Here is a 13,497-nt window from a genome sequence, read left to right as displayed (position 1 = left end):
GAATTAAGAATTAAGAATGTTTCTGGTATTACAGCTTGTAGAATTCCGCTCGGTTGACTCTAAGAATTTGTTAAGAAGTATAGTATTTTGTGTGGATTTACCGGAGAGAGTCTTTTGGGATAATCTTGTGGGATTCTTCTACGAACTTCTTGAAATTCTTCCAGATCTACTTGTAGAATTCCGCAAAGCAGTTTCTTCTGTGATTTTTCTAATAATGTTTCGGGTTTCCTCTGAATTCGATTCCGCTTGGTTATCTCTTGAAATATGATGACTAGTTTTCGGTACAATATCTGAATGAGTTTTTGATCTCTGCAATTCCTTCAAGATTTAGTTTTGTCATTTTTTCTTTGCTTTTTACTTAAATTCCTTTCAAAATTCGTCCTACAGTGTTTTTTTCTTAAGGAATTCATTCTGAGTATCTTCCAAGAGCTCCGTTTGAAATTCATCTCCAAGAGTCCCTTATGAGATTCTCTCAGATATTTTCTGTAATTCCTCCAATACTTCCTCCGAAGATTTCTTTAACAGCTCTGCAGAAATTCTTCGAATATTTTTGTTTCTCTGAAGTTTTTCTAAAACTTCCTTCTGAGGTTCTCCATGGGTTTCCTCCAAAAGTTTCTCCTGGAATTCCTCAATGACTTTTACTGAAACTACGTCGCCTTCTGGGATTCTTCAGTGAGTTGCTTCTTTCAGAATTCTTCCAGGAAGTCCTATGAATTTCTGCAGGAGTTCCTCCGGAGAGTCCAGCAAGAGCTCGTTTTGAGATTCCTGCAGAATTTTCTTGGTGGAATATGTCTAAGACTTCGTTCCTGGATTTCGTCAAGAATAAATGCTGCATTCCCTCCCAGTGCTGCCATGGTGAAGCTAGAGGTTTCCAAATTTAAGCGTCCTCTTAACTGGTACGTCCCCAAGAAAATAATCATGATATATCAAAAAAAAATGGGAACGTCTCAAATAATTTTAGCAAGGATGCCTCTATAGATTTATCTTAGTATGTATACCTTCAAAGTGCATTCATGTCCAAGGCTTTTTTTTTGAAAATTTCTCCAGGGATTGCTTGAAAGATTCTTTCAAGATTTTCCCCAGGAATTTTCATCGGCACTTCTTCATCAGTGTTCAAGAAATTTCTCAAAAGGATAATCTTGAATCTGGTCCACGGGATTACTCATAAGCTTCTTCAGGAATTCCTCCTGGGATTCCGTAAGGAATTCCATAGGGAATTCATTTGAGGGTTGCTACCTAAGTTCATGCTTGTATTTCTTCAAACGTTTCTGAATGAATTCCTCCCGAATTTTTGAAATTTTTCCAAATATTATATTTCCAGAAATTTCTCAAGAAATTCTTCTAAGAATTTCTCCATGGGTTTCTCCAGGAACTCCTCTCAACGTATTTTCAAATGATGCAATTCCAGGAGTAATATTTTTATACTAATGCGGATATTAAAACCGAAATTTTGAGAATTTTCAGAAACTTTTCCCAAAATTGTTGCTAGAATTTCTCCAGAGGAAGCGTCAGATATCACTCAATTAAAGCAGTGATTTTGCCGGGCATTTCTTTAGAAGCTTCTCGAGATATTCTTCTGGAATTTCTTTCTGGTATTTTTCTAGACATTGCTTTGGATTTACTTGGACCTTACTGCAGGGCTTCTTTAAGAATTATTTTTTCAAAGATTCTTTCTACATCTTCTGCAGGAATAACTCCAGAATCTATCCCTTATCATGTTTCAAGGAATTTTTCTATGAATTCTTGCAGAAAGTTCTCCAGTTCTTCCTGATATTATTTCCAAGATTCCTTTAAAAATCCTTTATTTATGTATTTCTTCAGCAGTTGTCTTCAAACTCCACCAAGATTTTTAATTGTTTCTACCAGAAATTTTTAGAGATACAAATCCCCTCAGAACTTGTATATCAAACCTTAAGAGATATCTCCTGGAATTCTTATAAAAAATCTTCAGAAAATCCTCCAGAGATACTCCAAAAATTTATTGCAGGAAGAATAAATCAATTCTACCAGTACCCTTGTCAGTGATTTCTACAGATTTTTTTTAAAGTTTTTTCAAGAATTCCTTTACGGATTTTTCCAGGAGAAGTAACTCAAGCATTTTTCCTTGGAGTTACTTCCAAAGTTCTTTCACAAGTCTCTCAAGATTTTTTTTTTCTGAGAATAAATGGGGTCAATTTAAGGTGTTTCCATGGGTGTTTCTGCAAATATTCTCCTAGATATTATCCAGGGCATTCATTCAGAAATAGCACATGAGATCCCTAGTAACACACTTGTTCTACATTAGTATATAGGACTCTTATATGACCAAATTTAGTCATATAGGAGTTGTATAAACTTTTGTAGAACATATGTGCTATTAGGGATAACACCAGAAATTTCTTCAGGAATTTTTGTACAGGAATTCCTACAAAAACAAAAAACAAGATTTTCTTATGTGAGTATGGATAGTTTTAATAAGAATATCTGAAAAACTCCATCACAAAAGGTTTTTTAAGAAATGCCTTGTTAAATTTCTTGAACAATACCCTAGAATTTTGAGAAAAGTCTCCGAAGAAAAATATACCTTCTAAAAAAGTTTCTGAAGAAATCGGTGGAATTCTTTAAGAAATCTTAGGAAGCACTTTTTAATGAATCTCTGGAGGAATATTCGAAGAAATCCCAGAGATATTTCTTATTAAATCTCAGAAAGAATAACTTAAGAACTTCCTGAAAAAATACATGGAGAATTTTTTCAGAAAATCTTTGAAAAATCCTTTAACCCTAGTCGTAAATGACCTCAAATCATGACAAAGATAGGTTGATTGATTGGTTAGGCCTTATTATAGAGACTTTCAGCCCCATAAAGATAGGCATACTGAGCGTGTACTACGTCAGCGTAATGAGCACGATCTAATGCACGAGAAAGATTAATAAAATTGTAGGAGGATTTTTTAGAAGTATTCTTGGAGAAATATGTAAACGAATTTCTGAAAAAAAATCTGAGTACCTCGAGAAACGCATAGGGGTAACTCTCGCTGAGACCGTCCCACTATTTACACCATGTCTTCAAAAATGTTTAAGGTGGCGATTTTCTGAAAGTCCTCCCCAAAAAAGTAAGGAAAATGCATTTGGTTAATCAAATTGGTGGACCCCCCGTTAGTTAGAGCCACAAGCATTTTGGCGGACCCCTCGATTTTTGTCAATTGTTGGTTCATTTAAATCGTTATAACTCGAAAGTTTCGCCAGAAACCACTTTAAAACTATAGGTTGTTGAAAAGAGAGAAGATAGGGCTACTATTTACAGTTATAAAAAGTTGGGTCTGTCATATTGATTTTGGCCGCCATCTTGGATTTTTATACTCAAACTGTTTTTTCACCATGTTGGCAACCACCGATTTTCAAAATTTTTGCGTCAATCGAAAGCGGGAACATATTTACACAACATATCAAAAATTTAGAGATGCATCTTTTTCCTATCAAAAGTTATCTGCACTTTTGTGAATCATGCCACTTTTGCGCACTGGGCCAGGTGCCGATTGTTTACATAAATGCAGCGTTATTTCACAGTGTTTACGAACATTTATTCTATATCTGAATCCACTAATGAAAAGTTGAAAGTTTCAGCTTTTCAAAACACCAAAAAAGTTTAAAAAGCAATGCCCGCATCGTTGAGAAACAGTTAAAAATGAGAACGATCCTCCGATTTGCCCTAATTTTGCTGCAGGTGCGTTTGTGTATACAAGCAGACGCCAACTTTGATGGTGTTGCGTGTCACTGCCGGTGCGCATGGAAATGTATGGAGAAAACGTGTCATGATTTACAAAAGTGCAGATAACTTTTGATAGGAAAAAGATACATCTCTAAATTTTCGATATGTTGTGTAAAAATGTCCCAGCTTTCGATTGACGCAAGAAATTTGAAAATCGGTGGTTGCCAACATGATGAAAAAAATGTTTTGGTACATAAATTCAAGATGGCGGCCGAAATCAATATGGCCGACCAAACTTTTTATAACTGCAAAGAGTACCTCTATCTTTTCTCTTTCCAACAACCTATAGTTTTCCGAGGACCTGGGATCGAATCCCACTCCCGACAAACTCGCAAAATGTGAGTTCTTCCTTCGGAAGGGAAGTAAAGCGTGGGTCCCGAGATGAACTAGCCTAGGGCTAAAAATCTCGTTAATACAGATAAAAAAAAACCTATAGTTTTAAACTTTCGAGTTATAACGGTTTAAATAAGCTAACAATTGACCAAAATCGAGGGGTTCACCAAAATGCTTATGGCTCTAACTAACGGGGGGTCCACCAATTTGATTAACCAAATGCATTTTCCTTACTTTTTTGGGGAGGACTTTCAGAAAATCGCCACCTTAAACATTTTTGAAGAAATGGTGTAAATAGTGGGACGGTCTCAGCGAGAGTTACCCATAGATAAGCTTTTGCAAAGATCCCTAGAAATAACTCGTGAGATATTTATAAGGGGATTTCCATAGAAATTCCTAGGAAATAACTTTGAATGAGTTTTTTAGAGAACCCGTGGAGAAATTATTGGAGTTATCCTTAGAGGAAATGCCGGATAAATTTCTGAAGTAATGCATGGAGGAATATCTAGAGAAAATCCTGAAGGAATCTCTGTAGGACTTCTTACCGGAATCTTTGGAGGAGTTCTTGCCTGAATCACTGAAAGTAATAATGCATCAACCTCTTGAAGATTTCTGCAGGAATTTCTGAATAAACCCTTGAAGAAGTTTTTGGACACATTCATGTGAGAACTTTCAATGGAATCCTGAACAAATCTCTGGAGGACTTTCTGAAACAATACCAGAACGAACTTCTGAAGAAACCACGGGAAGAATGTATTGAAGAATCTTTGAAGTATGTTTTGAAGAAATCTCTTTAGAATATTCTGAAGTAATCCCTGAAGAAATTTCTAATGTTTTTAACGAATCCCTAGAAGAATTTTTGAAGTAATTTCTGGAAACTCATAGAGATCAATCTTCAAAAATCCTTGGACAATTTTTTTTTTAATCTTTGGACAAATTCTGAAGCAATCCATGGAATATGTTCTAAGAAACTTTCAAAAGAATGAAAGAAAGAAGGAATTCCTAGAGGATTTTCCAAAGGTAACCATGGAACAACATCAGAAGGAATTCAGGAAGGGTTTATTAAGAAGATGGTACATTATTTTTTTCAGATAATCTTTCAAAAAATTTGGAGAAAATTCAAAGGAAACTAAGAATTTTTTAAAGGAATCACTGGACGAATTCCTGAAAGATTTCTCAGAGAACCCTTCGAAGGCATTGATGGCTGAATTTCTTTGAAGATTTTCTGGAAGAAATCGCCCAAGCAACATATTTAAGTCAAATAGACGAGAAGAGGTTCTTAGAACCATCTTAAAACCAAATTAAAAGGTATTTGATTTTATGACGGTTCCGAGAACCTCTACTAGTCTAGTTGGCGTGAAGAATTTTTGACTAAAGAACTTCCTGGAGAAAATTTCCGAGTGAATCTTTGATGGTTTTTTTTATAGATGCCGCCATGGAATTTCATGAGGCATTTGTGGGACAGTCCCTGAATACATTTCCGAAGAAATTCAGGTATTTGTCCTGAAAATCCAGAATCAGAATCCAGAATCAGAAGTTCCATCTTGAAGCCCTCCTAAAGATCTTTCTGGAGTTCTTTGTGGGTATCCTGCAGAAGTTTTTCCTGGAGAATTCCGGATTCCGGAATCCGGAAGCTCCTGATAGGAATCTTTCAGAAGTTTACTCAGGAATTTCTCCAGGAGTTCCTTTCGGAAAATCTCCTTCAGTTTCTTCTGGAAGTCAGAAATTCCTTTTAAATTTTTTTTCACAAGCTCTTGTATGTGCACTCCTGAAGTTCCTTTTCAATATCTCAATGGATTTGTTTCTGAGAGTCCTCAAGAAGTGCCTTCCAAAAATCCTTCAGGGAAGAAGGTGTTCCTTGTGGGAATCTTCCAGGAGTTTGTTTCAAGAATCTCTCCAGGAGTTCCTTCTAAGCATTTTTCAGGAGATTTTTGTTGTTGTGGGAATTCTTCAGGAGTTTCTTCTGGGACATCTTCTTCTGTTCTTTTTGGGAAACCATCAGAAGTTCATTCCGTAAATCTTCGATTTACTCCTCCTAAAGCTCTTCTGAGTGCGTTTCTAGAGTTCCTTCTGGAACGCACTCAATCTTTCAGGAGTTCTTTCTGGGGAACCTTCAAAAGTTCGAAATTAAACTCCTTCTGGTGTATTGCCTTTCTCGTGCACTAAAGTGTACGAAAACGAATTTTCGATAGAAGGCTCGGAGGGTCGAGTCACATATACCAATCAACTCAGTTCGAAGAATTCAGATGATATCTGTATGTTGTGTATGTGTGTATGTTTGTCTGTGCACAATAAAGTTACTCACTTTTAAGGCACTTCCATTGGCCGAATTTTTGGATCTTAGCACAGATCGATCCGGAATTTTATAGCATTGTTTGCTATTAAAAATGTCCTGGATACGGTCAAGTCGTTCCGGAGTTATGGTAGAAATGGCCGTACATAAAATTGAACCAAGCCCCATCATGCGGCGACACATCAAACTGCAGCGATTTTTGTAACATTTAGCATGGTTGACGAATTTTGTGCGGAAATCAACACTGGAGACCAGAAATTCCACGGTAACGGCCCAAAATTCAAGATGTCAGCCTAAAATCCAAAATGGCGACTCCAGATTCAAGATGGCGGCTGAATTATGGTGTTTTAGGCTCTAAAACTATGCAATATGGGTATATTTGGTATGGTGTCTGGAAGATGTCTGGACTCCAAACATGGTGATCAGAATATACAAGATGGCGGTCTAAATCCAAGATGGCAGCTTCAAATTCAAGGTGACGGCTGTTTAATGGAGTTTTAAGCTAATTTTGTTTTTCTGTTTTATCAGTCTGTACGGCAGTTTTGCCGAAGACGTAGAAATAAATAAATATGGGTATATTTTGTATGGAGAAGACATCCGGAGTCCAAAATGGCAACCGGAATAACCAACATGATTTGCTATGGGGAAGATGTCTAGACTCCAGAATATCAAAGCTGACGATCTGAAATCCAAGGCTGCGGCTCCAAATTAAAGTTTTCGGCTGTTTAATTGTGTTTTAGGCCCTAAAACCATACAATATGGGTTTATTTGGTATATAGAAGAAGTCTGGATTACAAAAATAGCGACCATAATATACAAAATGGCGACCTAAAATCCAAGATGGTGGCTGGTTAATTGAGTTTTAGGCTCAAAAACCATTTAATATGGGTATATTTGGTATGGAGAAGATGTCCGGAGTCCAAAAATCGCGACCAGAATATCCAAGTTAGCGATCTTAAATCTAAGATGGCGGCTTTTCATTGAGTTTTAGGTTCTAAACCCATTCAATATGAGTAGGGTAATTTTCCAATTGTTGCACAGCTAAAAACTCGCTTATTGTTGCACACTCCATGTTATTCTTATGAGGTGTGCAACAATTGGCGAATTTTAAGCCGTGCAACAGTTGGCATATTACCCTATATCTAGAATGGGGAAGAAATCTGGAGTCCAAAAATGCTGAGGAGAATTTCAAAGATGGCGGACTTAAACCCAAAATGGCGGCTTAAAATTAAAGTTGCAGATTTTTTGAAGAGTTTAAGGCTCAAACATCACTAGCCAGATAAACGTATAAAAGTGCGATGTTCATCAACATGTCAATTGAGTTTTGTTGAAATGGGATTTTGAAGGCACGAGAAAGGCGTCATCACCGCAAGTTGGATTTATTAGGGGTTTTAGGAGTGAGCCTATAGTCACAGCTGTAAAGGCGTTGGTAGCCAGCATGACCGACCATGCTGAGGGTAACGGGTTCGATTTCCGATCGGTCTAGGAGCTTTTTGTAATGGAAATTTCTTTGACTTCCTTGGATATAGAATATCTTTGTGCCTGCCACATGATATACACATGTAAGATAATGATTGGCAGAGGAAGCTCTCTGTTAATAACTGTGGAAATGCTCATTGAACACTAAGCTGAGTAGCAGGGAAGCAGACTGTTTCAGTGGTGACTTAATGCCAAGAGGTAGAACAAAAATTATGTGTTTTTTTCCTCTACAAGTTCCTTATAGAAGTCTTTAGAGATTCCAGAAGTTCTTTCTAGCCATAATCCAGGAGTTCTTTTCTGATTTCTGCCAAAGTTCCACCGGGGTGCCTTCCAGGAGCTCTTTAGGGCCTGTCCATAAGCTATGTAGATCTTTAGGGGTGGGCTGGCAAAAGTCTACGATCTATACAAATCTAGAAATTTTTGTACGAACCAAAATCTACGAGGGGGAAGAGGGTCTGAGATTGCAAAAAATGAAACTTCGTAGTTTATGAACTGGAATTCTTCCAGAAGTTCTTTCTGCAAATTCTTCAAGAATTTCCACCTCGAGTTCATTATGCAAATGATCCAGAATGTTTACCAAGGAATCATCCAAGTATTCCTTCTGGGACTCCTTTTAGAAGTTTCTTTTGTGAATTCTCCAGGATTTTCCTTTGGGAACCCTCAATGAGTTCCTGGATAAATTTCAGATCGAACTCCTGGATTTTTTCTTGGAGGAATGCCCATTTGGCATACCGGGTGGAATCCCCAGATAAAATTTCTGGAGCAAAAGAGTTTATTCGGGAGGTGAAAGAGGAGAGTTTAATCGTGTACTGGAAGTGGCCAGTACACATCTACGCCAGCCGGATGCTTAAGTTCCTGTTCAACTATTGATGTTTTAGTTTTCTAAGTACAACATAAAAAGAAATCAAACAAACACAAAAACACGCCACAAGATGAAAAGCAACCGAGATCCAAACAAACAGTTATGATGATGGAACGACCAAATGAAAGAACCTAAAAAGCTGTGGAAGCAAAAGAGAAAGCGTGTAATTTGAGGCAATTACCGGCGCAACCCCCAATTCAGAAAAAAAAAGTCCAGGATCCAAACCGTTTGCTGCTTTACTTTTGTCGATTTTTTCCTCCTTCCAAACGCAGCAAATTCGACTCGTTTTACACACAAGTAACACTACACAGGATGTGCTCCCACGCCTCGAATCTCCTTTGGCCACCGTGGCCAAATGGTCTTTGATTCTGTTGGCTGGTTACGTGCCTGGGACCACTCTCGGTAGGTCTTAAGAGCCGCACATTGCTTCTACTGCTACTACTGCTGCTGATGGGATTGCCGAAAGGAAGCTGTATTATTACTATCCACTATCGTCTCGAATCTCGTGGCGTAGCAGGCGTTGGCGTTGCCAATGGAAACACATAAACGGTTGCAATGCTGTCAGCGCGCGCTCAGCGAACCGTGGCGAAACGAGCGAAAGGCAGGACGCTCTATGGCCACCGTTAAAACACCCCTCCGCTCCTCCCTTGTCCGGTTCCAGGCGGCGGTTGGTATTGTTTTAAGGGGTCACTTTTCCACTTTGGTTCTGGCTTTTGTTGGTTTTGTGTGCCGTTCGCAACTTCAGAGAATTCTTCCTGTTTTTTTTTCCTCTTCATCTTGTTGTTGATTCCTTTCTCGACTAGCATAGCACCCAGGGCTAGAAGTGCATGAAATTACGACCGGCCAGCTGGAAGAAAAGTGAGACGATAAAAGCATCTTCTTCAGCCACTGCCCACACTTAGTTCCTTTATTGCATTAGAACATTTTAACGCATTTATGCGGGGGATAGTTTCTTTCGCCTGGGTTATTGTGTTGGAGGAGTGGATCTTTCCATGTGCCGGGGTAACCCATTATCGTGGGTGGGCGAGGAATAGTTCCAGCATAAATTGCTGAGAAATTTGCTTTAATCTAGTAAGCTGACGCTTATTCGATTTCGAGTAATACACACTTTAAGGCAAGCCATTAGACTAGTCAAAAATTTAAAAAAAAAATCTAAATTACTCATTCATAATCGTTCTAGGAAATATAAACGATTAAAACTGATATTTAATGCAATCATCATTATCATCATATGCATGTGTGTGTGCAAGATAAGCTCGCGATTGATGTCACCGTTAAGTTCCATTTCACAACAAAAAGTGTCATTCCCCTTCAACGATTAAAATTGCAATCAAAATTTATTCGATAATGGGGCACGTTCGGTGTAGTACTAGATTTGTAGTAATGAGCTGAATTTTAGTATGGTGAGAAGGTCAATCCTACGTTTCTGCAATGAAATGGTGCAAAAAGCGTGGGTATTATGATTCCTTGCCTAATTTGATACTGTTTGAGCAAAACTTTGGATAACTATGTTGTTTATGTTACAAGAAATAGAGAAAACAACAACACTGTTGTCCAAAGTTTTGCTCAAACAGCATCAAATTAGGCAAGGAATCATAATACCCACGCTTTTTGCACCATTTCATTGCAGAAACGGAGAATTAACCTTCTCACCATACTAAAATTCAGCTCATTACTACAAATCTAGTACTTCACCGATCTGTCCTATTAAGAAAAGTTTTTCTTCTCTGCTTTCGTTTCAGCTCTGCTCAATGGCTAGATGTCATAAACAATGCAAACTGCACCGACTCGAATTGTTATGTTCGAAAAGAGGATTATACCGTTGATGAAGGGGATTAATGCTAGACGAGGTAATTATACTACTACATAGATAAAAAATGTTCTACAATTGGTAGGGGTCGGGTAGCAGTTAAGACACTTCATCCAGTTAAAAAGGAATCTCTGATTGTATGATGAGAGGCTAGGCACACAACACTCTCAACTGAACCATTATTGCTAAGTAACTTCCCTTTGAACAAATTTACAAGAAATGTTATTTTTTTTTTTTTTTTTGATAGCTTCCACTCATTTGTATGGGAACATAGCCCTCTATAGATCATTTTGCTCTAAGAATCAAATAAAATGGAAGCTCCTAAGCTTTCAAATGGCGGAAGAGCTTGAGCTTGAGCTTTAGTTTGAATGACCGCCCGTGGATGCTACTCCAGTCCCAGTGTCGCCAGACCAGCTACACTCACATAAGGAACCAATGAGATATCTGCCGGGGACTAAGCAAGCATCTTCAGTGTATGAGTGTTGGTTATCTTCTATTTTCAGGCGACAATGGCGCCTGCCACGTAAGGTTGCTGGTCAGTGTGGGAAAAGGGACGGAAGTGATGATTACAATCGTTTGTATCCACATCAGACCGAATATACCTCTGCGTCTGTACAAATTCATGCGGCTGTCGGAATGTTAGTAGGATATATGGGATATATGGGCAATGGGTTCACACATTGCACAGTGGGAAAAATCGACCCAAAAAACGGATCTTTTAACGCCGCTGGTTTCGGTACGTGAAGTTGACCATTTCTGACGTAAAAAATTACGAGAAATCGTTTGGTGCTAAGTTCATTCACCGCACGGCACGGGAAGTGGTCCATTTTGCCCCATTTCGCCCTTTTTTCATACAAAAAGAGTATCAAAATGTACTTCTCAACAACTAACACGACTGTAGATCGCTGAAAATAGCTGCAGGTGTAATTAGAGGTTAATAGAAATCATAAACATATAGAAAATATCCTTTTAAATGCTTATTTTGCCCCATATGCCCCAACAACTGCTGGAAATTGTGAATTTTACATAATTATGAATGGATTTTTAAGGTTACTGATTTGAAGTTGATTTTTTTTTGCATAAACAAAAACCGCTAGATCTGTTATTACCAGAATCATCTTCAGTAGTTGTCCAATTTGCCCCGTTTTGCCCTATTATCATATAAAAATGATTTATAAGAAACAGATACTGCTATGGAACGTTGAAATTAGTTTTAGTTGCAATTGGAAACTATCAGTTATCATACGCATATATGAAAGATATTTTCCATATTTTACCCTACATGCCCCTAAAACTGCTGGATGATAACATGTTTTGTATTTGAATGTCACTGGTTGGAATACATGAAGTCCTGGATCATTTTTTATATATTCAAATACGTTTTATAGATTGGTTTTGAATCATTCTCGGGAGGGTACAAATAGCTGTCCATTTCATCCCAATTTGCCCTGATTTGTTGTCGCCTCATGAATGAATTAATTTCCCGCATTTGCTTATGTGCGAATTGATGGGCTTTTGGTACTGAAACCAATGTAATCGAAAGGACAGTTAAAAAATATGACTTTGGGGAATTCAGGGTATAATAAGCATTAATTTTAATCTTAATTTGTGGCAAATATGCAAACAACTGATTAAATGAGGCATCTTGAATATTGATAATTTGGTGCTTTAAGACGCCCTATCTATTCAGTTTAGCGCATATTTGACATATTCTATAAAATGCTTATTATGCCCTTAATTCCCCATCAAAAGCTGATATTATAGAAAAAGTCATATATATGTCTTTTTGATAACATTGGTTTCAGTACCAATGCTAATAAGGGAAATTTATTTATTTATTACATGACAAAAAATGAGGGCAAAATGATTTATTCATCACATGACAAAAAATCAGGGCAAATTGCGGTGAAATGGACAGCTTTTCATACCATTCCGAGAATGGTTCTAGTATAAATCGATAAACCGCATTTGTAAATATCAATAATGATCCAGGATTTCATGTTTTGCATCCAGCAACATAACAAAACCATACAAAATATGTTATTTTCCAGCAGTTTTAGGGGCATGTAGGATAAAATAGGGAAAATATCTATCATATATGCGCATGATAACTGTAAGCTTCCAATTGTACCTAAAACTAATTTCAACGTTCCATAGCAGTATTTGTTTTTCATAAATACATTTTAAATCTCATTTTTTCATGAACATAGGGCAAAATGGGGCAAATCGGACGACTCCCGAAGATGATTCTGGTGATAACAGGTCTAGCGCTTTTTGTTTATGCCAAACAAATCAACTTCAAATCAGTAACACTAAAAATCCACTCATAATTAGGAAAACTTGTGAATATCCAGCAGTTGTTGGGGCATATGGGGCAAAATAAGCATTTAAAAGGTTCTTTTATGCATTCTTATGATTGCTACTAACTTTCAATCATACCTACAGCTATTTTCAACGATCTGCGGTCGTGTTGGCGGTTTAAAAGTACATTTTGATATCCTTTTTGTATGGAAAAAGGGCAAAATGGGGCAAAATGGACCACTTCCCGTGCCGTGCGGTGAATGAATTTAGCGCCAATCGATTTCTCGTATTTTTTTACGTCAGAAATGGTCAACTTCACGTACCGAAACCAGCGGCGTTAAAAGATCCGTTTTTTGGGTCGATTTTTCCCACTGTGCATTGGTGCGTGGATGCCAGGTGTAAGATGATAGATAAGTGTATTCATTGCTCTGAAGATATTGCAATACAGTAAGTTTGATTGCATAACCCGTAGGCGTTATATGATAGATTGACACTGTGCTCTGAAAGTTGGAAAAAAGGGAAAACTCGTTTTCGGAGGAAATGGACGGACCAGGGATTGAACCCAGAAGCTTCTGTATACGAATCAGAAGCAGTAGCCACTACACCATCAAGCCTGCTTTCAAATGTCGGAAGACTTGACAAACTTGACATAATCGAGCAAAACATACTTT

At 37.7% G+C, this 13,497-nt stretch overlaps 1 long non-coding RNA gene across 2 annotated transcripts in view; it reads left to right on the top strand.

Annotated features, from left to right (window-relative positions):
* LOC115265377 (uncharacterized) overlaps window positions 1-13,497 on the top strand; it is a 324,698-nt gene that overhangs the window by 94,378 nt on the left and 216,823 nt on the right. For both annotated transcript variants that reach the window (XR_009998125.1, XR_009998124.1), the window contains exon 2: window positions 10,458-10,565. This is a non-coding gene — a long non-coding RNA (uncharacterized LOC115265377). The remainder of the gene's footprint in view (window positions 1-10,457; window positions 10,566-13,497) is intronic.

The sequence above is a fragment of the Aedes albopictus genome, chromosome 2 (assembly GCF_035046485.1).
Source record: "Aedes albopictus strain Foshan chromosome 2, AalbF5, whole genome shotgun sequence".
NCBI lineage: Eukaryota > Metazoa > Arthropoda > Insecta > Diptera > Culicidae > Aedes > Aedes albopictus.
This window is presented reverse-complemented; position numbering and strand designations above follow the sequence as displayed.